We start from the raw sequence: 15,003 nt of genomic DNA on the forward strand, positions 1-15,003 counted from the left end.
GAAGAGTGAATCTACAATAGGCAAGCAGCTTGGTGTGAAAAAATCAACTGTGGGAGCAATCATCAGAAAATGGAAGACATACAAGACCACTGATAATCTCCCTCGATCTGGGGCTCCACGCAAGATCTCATCCCGTGGGGTCAAAATGATCATGAGAACGGTGAGCAAAGATCCCAGAACCACACGGGGGGACCTGGTGAATGACCTGCAGAGAGCTGGGACCAAAGTAACAAAGGTCACCATCAGTAACACACTACAACGGCAGGGAATCAAATCCCGCAGTGCCAGACGTGTTCGCTGCTGAAGCCAGTGCATGTCCAGGCCCGTCTGAAGTTTGCCAGAGAGCACATGGATGATACAGCAGAGGATTGGGAGAATGTCATGTGGTCAGATGAAACCAAAGTAGAACTTTTTGGTATAAACTCAACTCGTCGTGTTTGGAGAAAGAAGAATACTGAGTTGCATCCCAAGAACACCATACCTACTGTGAAGCATGGGGGTGGAAACATCATGCTATGGGGCTGTTTTTCTGCCAAGGGGACAGGACGACTGATCCGTGTTAAGGACAGAATGAATGGGGCCATGTATCGTGAGATTTTGAGCCAAAACCTCCTTCCATCAGTGAGAACTTTGAAGATGAAACGAGGCTGGGTCTTCCAACATGACAATGATCCAAAACACACCGCCCGGGCAACAAAGGAGTGGCTCCGTAAGAAGCATTTGAAAGTCCTGGAGTGGCCTAGCCAGTCTCCAGACCTCAACCCCATAGAAAATCTGTGGCGGGAGTTGAAAGTCCGTGTTGCTCGGCGACAGCCCCAAAACATCACTGCTCTCGAGAAGATCTGCATGGAGGAATGGGCCAAAATACCAGCTACTGTGTGTGCAAACCTGGTAAAGACCTATAGTAAACGTTTGACCTCTGTTATTGCCAACAAAGGTTATGTTACAAAGTATTGAGTTGTATTTTTGTTATTGACCAAATACTTATTTTCCACCCTGATTTACGAATAAATTCTTTACAAATCCTACCATGTGGATTCATGGATTTTTTTTTCACATTCTGTCTCTCACAGTTGAAGTGTACCTCTGGTGCAAATTACTGACCTCTGTCATCATTTTAGGTGGGGGAACTTGCACAATCGGTGGCTGACTAAATACTTTTTTGCCCCACTGTACATATAATTTGTGTATTTTTAAAAACAACTGACTAAAACTATAGTTTTTACAATATTTGCATGTCAAATTAACATAATTGTTTTGTTATGAGTATTAAAGTATTTCACTGTTTTTGTTCCCAATATTTGTAGTTTTAACAAATAAATTTGATTATAATCACACATTGATGTTGTAAATATAACAAAAACATTCTGTTTAATAGTTTACAAAAGTTCACTGTGATTGAAACAGAAAAATTGTGTTTTGGGGTTTACTATACATTTATGTAGGGATTTTACATGGTTTTTATATCAATTTTTACAGTGTATTATTTCTGTGTGAGGACTGTGGTGTGAAGGATAATCTGTATTGTTACAGTGTTGCTATAGCAACTCAGATATAATGACTCAGTGGAAGATGATCATGATAACAACCTTGAGAATCTGTGGAAGTCTGTGCAACCATGGATTCTTTGGTGGGGGTGGCTTAATTTTCACCCCAGTCTCAGAAAATAATGTGTCTGAAAAACATGTGAAATATGTCCTTCATTAATTAGCTCTGTCACTTGTTATTTCTTTAGAGGACAGATATGGAAGCAAGAAGCTACAGGACACCCTGAAGTAAAACTGAAGGCCACAATAAAGACCTAATATAGACCATAACAAACTTGAACAATAAAAGGGACAAACTGAATATTAACACAGACCTCTTCCTGTCCTTACACGGCCATCTAAATGGGCTCTGAAAAAACAACAAGAACATTTATTTCACCACTAGTGAAACATCCTTTTGGATATGTGTCAGGAATAGACCAATTTTGATCACAAATTTCATTCTCCCAATTTTATTTCCAGTTTAGGCTAAGAGCTATGATGTATGGTTTGCAGACAGTGGCACTGACAAAAAGAGAGGAGGCCGAGCTTGAGGTGGCAGAGTTAGTGATGTCGAAGTTTTCATTGGAAGTGACCAGAATGTATGTTTATGCCACAGGCATCACAGATTTGTGAATTTCTGATGCTAAGCCAGACAGCATCTCTTGAGATGTGTGAATACCATAACAGAGGTGAAACAATCTTTTCACCAAGTAATCAACAGATGAAGGAGGATATCTAACGCTTTATACTCTTTTGTAATTAAAAGCAGCTGTTATACAAATTTTCAGAATAAAAGAACAACATTCAGTACTCATAAAAGTAGCAACAATACATTTGAAGGTGTAGCATCAACCCTGTAAGACTTGCTATGATCACTTTAATACTACTTTAATATAGAAATACTGTGTTAACAGTGAGTTATGAAGTAATGAAGACATATTTCATTGAAGGAAATGATGCAATGTAATTAATTAGTCCTTTTTACATGATATAGGAACAGAATCTACAGAGACTGCATAGAGCACAGTGCTCTAAGGCAGATATAAGTGATGATGTGATATTTCACCTGCTACAATTTTATGTTTATGTAGACTATATGGTTAGAAATAAATAGTTTAAGATAGGCGCAAATGTGCACAAAAAAGAGTGTGAGAAAGCCCGGCGGGCACAGGCTGAAGTTCTGGTTAAAGCAAAATAAAAGTAAATATTTTCTGAAAATGAAAAATGAGAAATGCCATCAAAGAGTGCTCCATCAAAACACAGCTGGGTTCTTTTTGTTTTTATTTTGTGCACAGCACTGTAGAATATAACACAGCTTTTTGACTACTATGTATCAATGATTATATATGTCATGGTTTCAGCGCAGTGTTGGGGAGTAACGGAATACATGTACCGCCGTTACGTATTTAAAATACAAAATATGAGTAACTGTATTCCGTTACAGTTACCGTTTAAAAAGGTGGTATTCAGAATACAGTTACTTTGTTGAAATAAATGGATTACACTGCGGTACTTTCCTGTTTCATTTGTCGCGGGTCAGGACTGTTTGGGTTTTGTTTGACAGCTACGTTCTGTTGTTCCAGGCGGCAGCGTTACGGTTGCCATGGTTACAGGGCGACGCTCTCTCTCTCTTGCGACTGTGTGTTTCCTGGGTGAGAGAGCGCTTTTTGTTGTTGTTGTTGTGCTAAGCTAACAGGCAGAATGCTACAAGCATAGCTCTAAAGAATGTAGCATCATGGGCAGTGTAGTCCGTGTTGCAGGGAGAATGGACTGCCATACACGTTATGTGTCTGTGAGCGCGAGGAGGGAGAAAAAGGGGAGTGGAAAGGTACGAGCAGTCATCGAGGAAAAACGGGAGCTGGAAGCATGTAAATATAATAATAACCACTGCAGCCAAGAAGAGTGCCTGACGAGCCCAGTGTAAGTAAGCTATTAAGACTCGACTGTACACCGTGTTCGTGTTTTCCTCCGAAACAATAAGTTCCGTTGGAGCAGTCCTTTCAACGCCTCTCTCTGTCTCTCGCAAGAAAAGTTGACCCACACAACAAAGTAAAGCTATTTTTCGGCCGTATTAGTCAGAGGTCCCTTTACTACAGTTCGGAGTCGCGGACCTTCAGTAATAGTAATAAATCACACAGCAATAGTACATTCACGTTAGTTGTAAAAAGCATGATAATATATTAAGTAATCCAAAGTATTCAGAATACGTTACTGTCATTGAGTAACGTAACGGAATACGTTACAGAATACATTTTGGGGCATGTATTCTGTATCTGTAATGGAATACATTTTAAAAGTAACCTTCCCAACACTGGCATGCATGTGTACACACAACTTTAACAATTACTGCCTCCTGTTTGTTTCCAATTGGATCCCACTGACAGAACAGAAGAGACTTGTATCAGAAAGAGCACTAAAAACCAATAGGCTTGTTTTTTAGTTATTTAATTATATATTAAGGTATTTTTTTCTGAATTAACAATTTAAGAACATAAGCCTATTTAAAGATAATTTTGAATTTCCTAAAAAAATGAATTGTTACCCACAGATTCTATTAAAAATGAGCCTTTTTTCTTTTTAACTGTGCTCTCATTTTCAGTTTGTTCAAAAAGTGAATGAGAACAATAAAAACGTTTTTGTTTTTTATCACTGAGCTTTTCATCAAGTTTTCTTATTGTTTAGGGACATAGGGAACCTATCATTGCTCAATCTAATAAATACATATGAATTTTGCATAAAATCATAAAAGTTTGAAATTCAAGGGAAATTATTAATAATAACTTACCAGTGGGTATTCAAAATCTGGATTTCCCACCATATCTATCCTTCTCCTTCATGCTAACTGCTGGGTATTAAAAGTTGGAAGGTCCACACTAGCAAGCTAGGTTAGCTAATTACACTCAACTGTTTGGCTGAAACACATAGACATATGCTTGCTAATTGATGATTAATACCCCCCCAAATGTACTCCCCAAAATGGGACTTCTCAGATAGTCTCATAGTTACATAGCTGACTCTTAACTCTTGAAGATAGCTACTAGCTAAAGATGTCGATCCAAGTACTACTAGCTAACTAGCTTCTAACTTTAAACCTCAACAAAATCCAAACACGTGTGTTTCAAAAATAAAGTACCGTAATTGTCGGGCTATAAGCCGCTACTTTTTGCACAAGCTTTGAACCCTGCGGCTTTTAGTCAGGTGCGGCTTTTCTATGGATTATCCATGATTTTTGTCATATCGTAAGACGATTTGTTTTGTTTGTTCCGGTGTTGTGCGGCACTACGTTGCCTGGCGGAAGGGCATGTGATCAGACACACAGTATCGGGGTTCAAGAGTGGTATGTTGGTCACACGTCCATCCGCCAGGCAACATAGTGCCGTACAAGTAGCGCGAAAAACAAACTTCAAAGTAGCGCTACGCGTTCAGCGGGAGTCGTGGATGATGTGCGGCGATAAACTTGCGAAAAGCAAGTTATGCTCAACTCCACCGGTGGAATCTGACAGCGTGGAAAAGTGTGAAAACATCCACGATCACCAACGGATTTCGAAGGGCTGGACTGCTGCATGATGGAGAGGAGGACACCGCCACGGCCCTTCTGAGGGTGTTCGACTCTGACACTGACAACGAGGATTTGTTTGGTTTTGAAAGTGACAACGAAGGAGAGAAGCTGAGAGTGGATGACGAAGCCATCCTGAGCCTGTTCGTTTCCGACACTGGAGAAGAGGACTTTGGTGGTTTTAGTGCGCAGGAAGAAGAGAAAGATGGTGGTGAATGACTGACTTTTCTTCTTGTTAAAGCCGTGTCACTGCACCTGAGCCTAAAAGGTAGTCTGAATCTATTTTTCTGGTGTGCTGTAGGTTATTGTTATGTACTACATTTGTTACTCATTTATGAAGCACAGTACATGTTTCGTACTTGTAATTACCGCTACTTGTACATATACCTAAAAAGTTAAATATGTACCTCATAACTTGTTTTTCAAAATATTAATAAAAGTGGGTGTGTCTCCAAACAGCCATCTCTTTCCTGACAATTCCCTTTGTGCATATTCTCTTACATATGATAAGTCAACATTGAAACACCTGCGGCTTTTGGTCAGGTGCGGCTAATGTATGTACAAAACAGGATTTTCCCCTGATTTTAGCTTGTGCGGCTAATATTCAGGTGCGCTTTGTAGTCCGGGAAATACGGTAAAATAAATCCTGTACAGTTTTGGTCAAGCTAACCCACTGAGCATTTTAAAATGTGTCTATTATTGATTGGGATTGTATAAATTTTAAAACCAGCTGGAATAGCTGGGTTTGGCTGTTTGCTGATAGCTTCATTTCAATAAGGCGAGGTCATTAGAAAGAGATTTACATGATTTATTGATGTACAGAATTTAGATTAGAGGTTTTAGAGGTATTTTGTGGTTAGACTCTGATGGCCCATCTCAGCAGTGATAGGGTGATAGAGCAGGACCCCCCCAGAGTCTAGATGCTGTTGATGGAGCCTGAGTGATAAAAGGTGCTGATGGGGAGGAGGGGGGTAGCAGAAGGTGTCTGCAAAGGGAAATGAGAGGTTCACAGTAAGATTTAAGCTATGTGGCGTGCATGCTTATTGGCTTGAAGGAGGCCTGGAGAAAGATGATTGGACTAGACTAGTGACACAAACAGCTTCACAGCTTGGAAAGCAAAAGTGATGTGAAGCTTAGATTCAAGAGTCCGCTACAGATGTGAGACCATAGATTTTCCTTATAAAACTTAAGCTTAACTTCATTTCTAGGTGCTGGAGTTTGATGCTTGCTTTCTACCCATGGGCTCCTTATTAGATTTAGGGCCACAGAGGCAAACACATACAGCTCTAGTATAAACTGTGCATAACCTTCACCATCATTTACCAATGCCTTACAGTCTGTCATGGTACAAATCCTTTTCCACAGTGATCCTCGTGGCATTGTTAGATGGTGTCATTTTATGTTCTCATCCTGTTAAACTGTATGTTTTAATGCTAATGACACAGTCTAGTATTTGGTTCATTAGCATTGGCTTTTAAATGCACACCTAGGGTAAAATTTTTGGTACTTTGTACTAATTCATTTTCTGAGAACCTCAGGTTTTAGATATGTGTAACCTTTAAAGGATAACACATTTTCTGTTTGACTGGGTGAAGTAAAGACAAGCTGGTCCTACATGAGAAACCTGAACAGCTGGGATTTAATGATCTGGATATGATGCTTGAAACAAAAATAACACAGCTGAGTCCAGTCATGGCTTTTGCATCCAGTATCATCACTTGTGGCCACCTTCTGTATTCTTCCACCTTCTGTATTCTTCTCTCACCTCTCTTTCCTCATGTTTCACTTCCTTCTGCTCCATATGGCCCATTCTGTCTGGACTAAAAATATAATGTTTGGAGATTTTGTAATAATTGTTGAGGTTGTTTGTGAATTAATCCTGTATGAATCTGCCATGTCTGTAAAAGGACATGGACATTGTGCCAAGCCCTCCTGAGATAATATTAGCTCTGCGCAAACTGGAATCTCCCCAATTTGGGGCATTCTTTCCTTTGAACTATTCATTTGTTTTCTCTTTCTTCTGCCTCCTTCCTGATGGAAAGTTAGGCCACAGTCTTGGGTGCACAGCAGGAAGAGCCATGAAAGAAGAAAAAAAAAGAAAAAGATATTGAAAGATGATAAGTTCATGGCAGACATTCTGGTGTCTTTTAACATTGTGAACAATGTTGCTGGTAACAAGAAAATAGATCATTTCCAATTAATATTTTATATTACAGAATAAAACTAGCCAACTTTCAATAAAGCAAAACAAAATACATTTTATCACTAAACCTATGTAAAATATGGCTTTATATCCTCTCCACAGTCACCTGAGCCATCCCAGTCTCTGCCATTTGTTATTGGAAACCAGCTGATCTTATAGGATATCTTGCAACATTTTGGTAGTACATTAAAGACAGTTAGCTGAATGTACTGTATTTTTCGGACCATAAGGCGCACCAGATCATAAGGCGCATTAAGCGAAACAAAACAGTCAGAAAGGTCAAACTTTACTTAATTCATTCTTCTTGCTTCCCCCACTTCAGAAGTTTGATTCATTAATGTTGAATTCTCTCGCAGCTGCTCTATTCCCTTGCTGTTGCAGTATATTAACCCTTTAAGACCTACCATAGAACCAAGTCCGCCAGAGCTTATATTATATTTTTACATGCTGTGGAGCCATTTTTGGGAGCATTTCAAGTTGCTATACATCAATACAACCATTATAGCCCAGATTTTAATAATATGTATTCATTAAGTGCATAGTAATTACATAAATTGCAAAAAAGTGCAATAAACTACAAAAAAATTGAAAATCGTTTTTGATTTTTTAACATATATTTGTAGTTAGAGAAATTTAAGAGGCTTATCCCTCAAAACTGTAAATACAAAAAAGTTGCACAAAATAGTTTCCCACCACAGGAAATTTATTTTGAGTGTCTTCATAGTTTTATTTTTGAAATACACCAATTTTTATACACTGCAGGAAAAACGAAAATAAATATTATACTGCAAATTTGCAAAAAAGCAGCATATGCATCAAAATAAACTATTTCCAGCAGTGCAATATGAGTCCTAAGCATCCCAGAAACGACACAGAAAGTCATAAAGTCAAAGATAACTTTTAAAAACACCAGTATAGAGGCCCTGACAGTAAAAAAAACTACATTTCCGTGGAAACTTCCGGTTTCGGGCAGGTAATGGCGGACATGCGATAGTTCGCGCTGACGTCTATTCCAACGTAGGAAGTGTTATGAACAGCTGATCGGATCGGCAAAGCGTGTTTCTGGAATATTATGTTTTTGTTCCTGCAAGCGCTTTTTATGCAGTTTTTGCAAAGCTTTATGTGGAAGGAAACCGTGACCTAGGACAAGCTGATGGCATCAGATGTAAGTACAACTCCTCCGGTTTCATATGCAAAAAAATTTTTTGCGCTAGCTTACGTGGTTGCAGTGCTACTGGGATTTAAAAATAGTTACGCAAAACAGAGCGTGCCCGCTCCGATCGGCTCTAAAGGGTTAATGACTAACCTCGTATTGTGGATGGATTATCTCAGTTGTTCTCCTGACTGAAGTTTGGTCTGTTTACAGCATCCTGCCATATGATTGCATTTGTCTCTAACCATCGGGAACCCTCACGTTAACTTTTATCGAGTGCTAAAAGTTAGCATTGTCTGTGAAGGTTCTCAGTCATCCAGGTCATCGTAGTCAAAGGAGCTTGCAAAGAAGTCCAGACGCTTTTCTTTGCAAGCTCCTTTGACAAAAGTTAGCATTCATCCTCAGTTTTGGACCCAGATTACTCTGCGAGGCTCCCGACAACAGTAGCCAAATTATAAGGTGCACTGTCAATTTTTGAGAAAACTAAAGGATTTTAAGCGCGCCTTATAGTGCGGAAAATACGGTAGCATTAAGGAGTTATTTAAATATGCCTTTCAGTAGTTTTCAATGACTTAGTCAGGGGATAGAATGATAGTGATCCAAATATCATTACCTTTAACTGCTGTGACTTTCCCCCCCACCAAGTTTAGTGGAGATCCCATACCACATATCCATATATCCACAGATCCATATACCCATAGTATAGCTTCGACCCAAAAGCCAATCTATGAGGAGCCATTTGGAAAAGCCAAGATGAGACAACGCTCCGGATAGTACAACCTTTCTGATTGTGTAAAGAAGAAATAAGGTTGTTCGTAATTTGGCTGCAATCCTATAAATGTTACAAGAGCAGACAGACACTTAAAGCTCCACTTCATGGACTCCAAAGTCATGACCTTCAACTACAGGGAAAGCAGTAAATTATAATTGATGTGTGACTCATATCGAGGAAAAGAGGAAATCAAATAAAACACATATTTCTTTAGTCAAGCAAAAACTGTCAACCGGCTGAAAAACTTTACCAGTAGTAGTTCACGGTCGGTTTCATGAAAGAAAAAGAGCATTGAAAGTGAACTGAAAGAGATTTTTCTTTTTAATCGTTGGTTTCATTTAGCTAGACATCAGTCATTCGTAGAGTCATGCAGTAGTGGTGCAAATGACAAATGAGGCCAATGACAGAAAAATAGTTTCAATTTAAATTTCTAAATGTAAAAAGATACCTGATGTATTCAACTTTCAGTTGCCCTTGTTTATGTTTTTCAATAGTGTCCTTGAACCTTTTTTCACAAATTATCAAGTTAGGAACTTGGATTAGCTCTTGTTTTTTGCGTGTATGTGTGGCTGGATGAATTAAAACAATAAATTGCACTAAAGCTCCACTAAACTGGAACAATTTACCTTTTCATATTAGAGCCATAATGTGGTGATACCTTGTCTTCATGCTTTCCGACTGGCTGCTACAGTATGTAGTGATTTTTAAATGTACTGTGAATTATTGACAAACTGAATAATCTAACTTTGCCTCATTCGAACATAAAAAACATGTTAACACAATTTATCTGTCAGATGAGTACAAGCAAATCCAAACCACTGAAGCTATTCGTAAAATTAATCTTCAAGAAGTACTCATGTAACTGCGATTTGCATCACATTCACATCTCAAATTTGTTCTGTCTCAACATTAAGGGGTACTTCTATTCAGGAAGCAACACAGCTGGAAGTGTTCTCAGTGTGAAAGAAACACTTTTTAAATCAGAGCATAGCAACAGGGCGGTTAAACTTCTGGGATATTGATCTGGTGAGTTAAGTAGAGGATGTGCAGGTAGCCCAACTCCTGGGATGGTACATTAACATGTGACACAATACAAAATTCCAGCAAATACATTATCAGTAGGTTTGCTGTATCTCTCAGCACCGTCTTAAGTGCTTGGAGGAGATTCTAGGAGACAGGCAGCTACTCCTGGAGACCTGGACAAGGCTTTAGAAGGTCCTTAACACATCGGCAGGACTGGAATGTTGCCTGACATAAATCCAACAGAGCACCTCTTGGACATTTAGTTTCGCTCTATCTGGCGCCATCAAGTAGCTCAGTGATGCCCTGGTTCAAATATGCAAGCAGATCCTCTTTGACACCATCTGTCATCTCATTATGATAATGCTCCAACGTTTTCAGGCATGTATACAAGCACAGATACAAACTACTGAGTAAAATTTCAGTAGCATGAACAAGCCCAATGTTTCATTTTTTCACTCTGAATTTCTCTCTTTCTCTGAATTTAGCCCTCTGTAGGTTGATAATTTTAATTTCCATCAAACAGTGTGACATCCCTTCATCCCTAAGACATTACCCAGCCCATATCAGTATAGATATCCAGCATGAGTTTTTCCATTTGAACTTGTGTGGTGTTATTCTAGGAATTCTCTTTAGGTCTTTACTAGGCATTTGTTGATGTTGTGCAAGCAATATACCCTGCCTGTTTCACATATCGATCAAAGACATCCTGTAAATATCAGTGGTGAAAGTTTGAGGATAGAAATTTTGTGCAACAGGCTGATGTGCTGATGAGTTGGTGACTGGGAATGTCTGCTGCAGCTGACTGAAGATACGATGGAAACTGTTTGCTGTGAAACTGGGTGTTGTTGTTTTGCCTTGAAACAGCCTTTGAGTGCAGCAGTCATTGATTTATTATATTGGTTTATGTCTTTGTGTCTGTCAGTCAACAAAGATGACTAATAGGATTTTGGGAATGTTGTTTTTGTATTCTGAAATCAGGAACAGAACTTTGATGTTTTTGTGATTTATCAAACACACAAAACATGCTCCCTCTGTTCAGTTTTTTCCTGATCATACTGAAGATGCAGTGTGTGGATTTGTATTAGCACTAAGAAGCAATATAATATCAGATGACTAAAAAATTGTTTCCCCTGAGCTCCTCTGCCCAACGGGAAAGCGCTGCCTCCTGCCGCTCGTAGAGGTCCGAGTCCGCTGGGTTCCAATCGTGTCTTCGTGGCACGGGTCGTGTCATTCTGTCAGGCGTTGTGTGGAGGCGAGGAAGAAGGAACCCAAACGCAGGACTCGCAGGTAGGTGAAGACTGGTGAAGGTTTATTATAAGGAGTGGATGAACAGAGGGTGAACGGACACTGACTGGCTGGATCACTGAATGGCTGACTGAACTGAGAGAACACACGGGAAGGACAACATCACACGAACATCAATGACACGACAAAGAACTGGTGAAACTGAGGAACTTAAATTTACAGGTTGAATGATGGCAATGATTGGAAACAGGTGAGTACAGGGCTGAACATAATCTGACTATAGGGCTTCGGAGTTGACGTCACGCCGCAATGCATTGTGGGAGCGCGGCGGCATTTTCGGGGTCTACGAATCAAAACAAACACACTGTGTTGGAACGACGATTACAAGATGCTTAAAAGCTGCTCAAACGAGAATGGACTGTATAGAGACCGATTGCGTCCAGAGGCGAAGCGGCGGTACTTGCAGAAAATAGCTGCATTGGAAATGTGGACCCGTATGAAATACGGCCGTGGAGTAGAAACCCTGAAGACCAACCGCTATTGACGTAGCCTGACATATTTATTACCTTATCTGTGGAGTCAGCGCGTACAAGTGGTCATTCAAACAAAGGTAAGTCAGCTCGAGTACTGCGTGTAAAATGTGTTTGATTTCCCTGCAAACATTCACATTAGTGCAGCATAAATTCATTCATGAGGGGAAATTACAGTGAGAACATGTGGAGGCTGTTAGAGGGATAACATAGTGAGTTCAGTGCATTGATGAGACACTGTCCTGAAGGATTTAGTTATTCTTTATGGTTAAAGAAATTGCAATGATTTATTAATGTTTATTATAAATAATCCTAATTACACATCTTGCTTCCATGTTTGTATCTTGTGTCACTAAAAATACATTTTATTTTAGTTTTATACTTTGATCAATGACCTGCAGAATCTCCTTATCATATTAAGTGATTCATAATTGTCACTTTATGCTTTCTCCATCTCTACAGTGATGACATCCTTGCATTACATACTTTAGGTTCATTTTCTGCAGGCAGGTTTCTGACAGAACAGACAGATTTAGACTATAACCTGCAGCGTTCTATAGATGGACACATAAAGAAATGAAAAATGACATGTTGTGCTAACTTTCTAAACACTTTGTTACATTTATGATAAAGTAGATTAAAACACATTTGGTCGAGCCTTGGCTCATAGTTCTTGTCTTTAAATGAACTTTGTCTGTGTGTGTTTCAGGTGCTGCACTCTCAAAGACTGAATGAACCAGCATTGCAGCCATGGGTCACTGTGAGCATCACAGGGAAGGTTGAAGCCGCCCGCTGCAGCTGCATGGCCGGAGTCGCAGAGACCTGCAGCCATGTCGCTGCTCTTCTGTCTAAAGTAGATGGAACAGTGTTGATCCGTGGCACAAGGACTGTTACACATGAACCTGCATACTGGGTTTGCTGGGTAATGTGACCAAGATACAGCCAGAGGTTGGCCATAAGATAGACTTCTCCTCTTCAGCTGCCCAAAAAAAGGCTCTTGATCAAAACATACACAGACAATCTGTAGTGACAGGGAAAAGGAGCCTCAAAACAGAAAAATCCCACCTGCTACTGTGGAGGAGTTGTCACTGCTATAATGCTCACATGTTTTATCTAGGGGTCTAGATGTATGCCTGTAGTGCACTGCCGTGTAAATAATTTGCATTTACTGAATATGTACTGACTGAGTCCCGCTGTTCAAAAGTTGAATAAAGAAACAAAATAATTTTGCCTTTTTTTTTTATTAAAACCACTTTATAGAACATCACATCAGTTACAGTGATGATGTCATTTACAGTTTACAAATGACAAAATGTTTACATAAAATCATGAGTGTTTACATGATATCACCCACTACTAACATTACTTTATTTACTGTATCTTTTGAAAAAATAACAGCACAAGACTTAAGAATCATTTAACAGGAGCAGGTTTCATTCTTCTCTGGTTTTATTATCACACTGTTCACCAAACGCAGCAAACCTTCACCATCTTATCCAGGAGGGTCACCTCTTCACCCTCACATGGAAGAAGTAATCTGATTGGCATGGTGGTATGTTTGAAGCAGGTCCCTCGTGTAGCGCTGGAACCCAGTCATGATGTGTTTCACCCATTTCATCGGCTGGTTTGCTGCAATAATGTCAAATAATTAGCAACTCTATAAATAGAAGGTAGTTCTGCAAAATCACTCAGTAGGATGTTTGTTCTAATTTGCTATGAGCTCAGAGCGCATCGAAAATGAAACTAATAGGCTATAAAGAGTGATATGAACATATTTAGAACTTACCGGAATGAAAATGTCTGGAGCACCAACAGATATTTGGAGATGGAAGAGAGCTGCACGTCAGCTCGTCTCACAGCTGCTCTCCAGGCTGGACGCCTTCGTTTGGTAACATCGATACACGAGCTGCCTCATGTCTGCTTCCAGGTTGGGAAAGCATAAAAAGACAATCCAACCTTATTCCCGTGCCGGTCGTAAGATCGAACATTGCAGCCGAGCACACAGCAAGTACGAACCATGGCTATGCTATCGCTCCTAGCTTAGACCCCCAAAATGGTGAATCGGGCCAAAATCCTTTCCACGCCCACCCCCGTGACATCACGCTCCGAAGCCCTATTGACACAAGAGACAAGCTGACACGGGGAAAAAAACAGGAAGTGAGAACATTGATGTGGCAACATAACCTAAATGTGACAAAACTGAAAACACTGGGTCACCAACCCAGGAACCCTGACAAGGAAGCTGCATGAAGCCCATAATTATCCTCTTAATTCAGATAATTGCAACAAAAGATACAAACTGCAGAATGTCATTGATAGGTTTGTAGCATAAATCTATTTGCTGGAACGTTAAGGACAATTTAATTACACAGCAAAGCAAGACACGAGTAGGCAAAGTTCTTTATGTTTCTCGTGCACGGGAGAGAACTGGACAAATGCCGTCCCTTTGCTTGACCCCGTAACACTACTCTTTTATTGAGGTTACATGAATATACATAGGTTCATTAACATATGACGTCTACATACAAACAAAGAGTACTCTTGCCTGTGCGTTGTGTAAGTATGTGTGTGTGTGTGGGGTCAAGATGTGACCCTGTGAAGACTCCCCAAAGCTGGTGCCAGGAGTCTAGCGGTCCATCTAAACAAAAGGCTCTTAGCCTAAAACTGACATAGCTACGTTTATCCTACCATAAAACAATAAGACAAGGTACGACCTCTCCCATGCTCCCAGGATGTAGGTGTGAATGCCAGAACACTCTGGAATGCACACAAAGCCTTTGCAGACTATTAAGGATCACACATCCTATCACTACACAATCGATTATACACCTCTAAGCATATATGGTTAAATATTTCTAAGCATAAATGACAATAAACAATACAAATCTAACAGTCATCAGTCGTCATTACAGTGCCTAACAAAGCCTGTAACTGTGAGAGCTGACTGAGACGTATTTCATGCTTTGCACATTTACTGTATTAGCCAAAATCT

General features: G+C 39.8%; 1 long non-coding RNA gene across 1 annotated transcript; it reads left to right on the forward strand.

Annotated features, from left to right (window-relative positions):
• The first annotated feature begins 12,424 nt into the window (after positions 1-12,424).
• On the forward strand, positions 12,425-13,236 carry LOC121812034. Its single transcript, XR_006052827.1, has 2 exons — positions 12,425-12,601; positions 12,721-13,236. It is a non-coding gene; the product is annotated as an uncharacterized LOC121812034 (long non-coding RNA).
• The last annotated feature ends 1,767 nt before the right edge of the window (positions 13,237-15,003 follow it).

This window comes from Haplochromis burtoni, unplaced genomic scaffold (genome assembly GCF_018398535.1).
Source record: "Haplochromis burtoni strain Fernald_Lab_line unplaced genomic scaffold, NCSU_Asbu1 Contig_411, whole genome shotgun sequence".
NCBI classification, from domain to species: Eukaryota; Metazoa; Chordata; class Actinopteri; order Cichliformes; family Cichlidae; genus Haplochromis; species Haplochromis burtoni.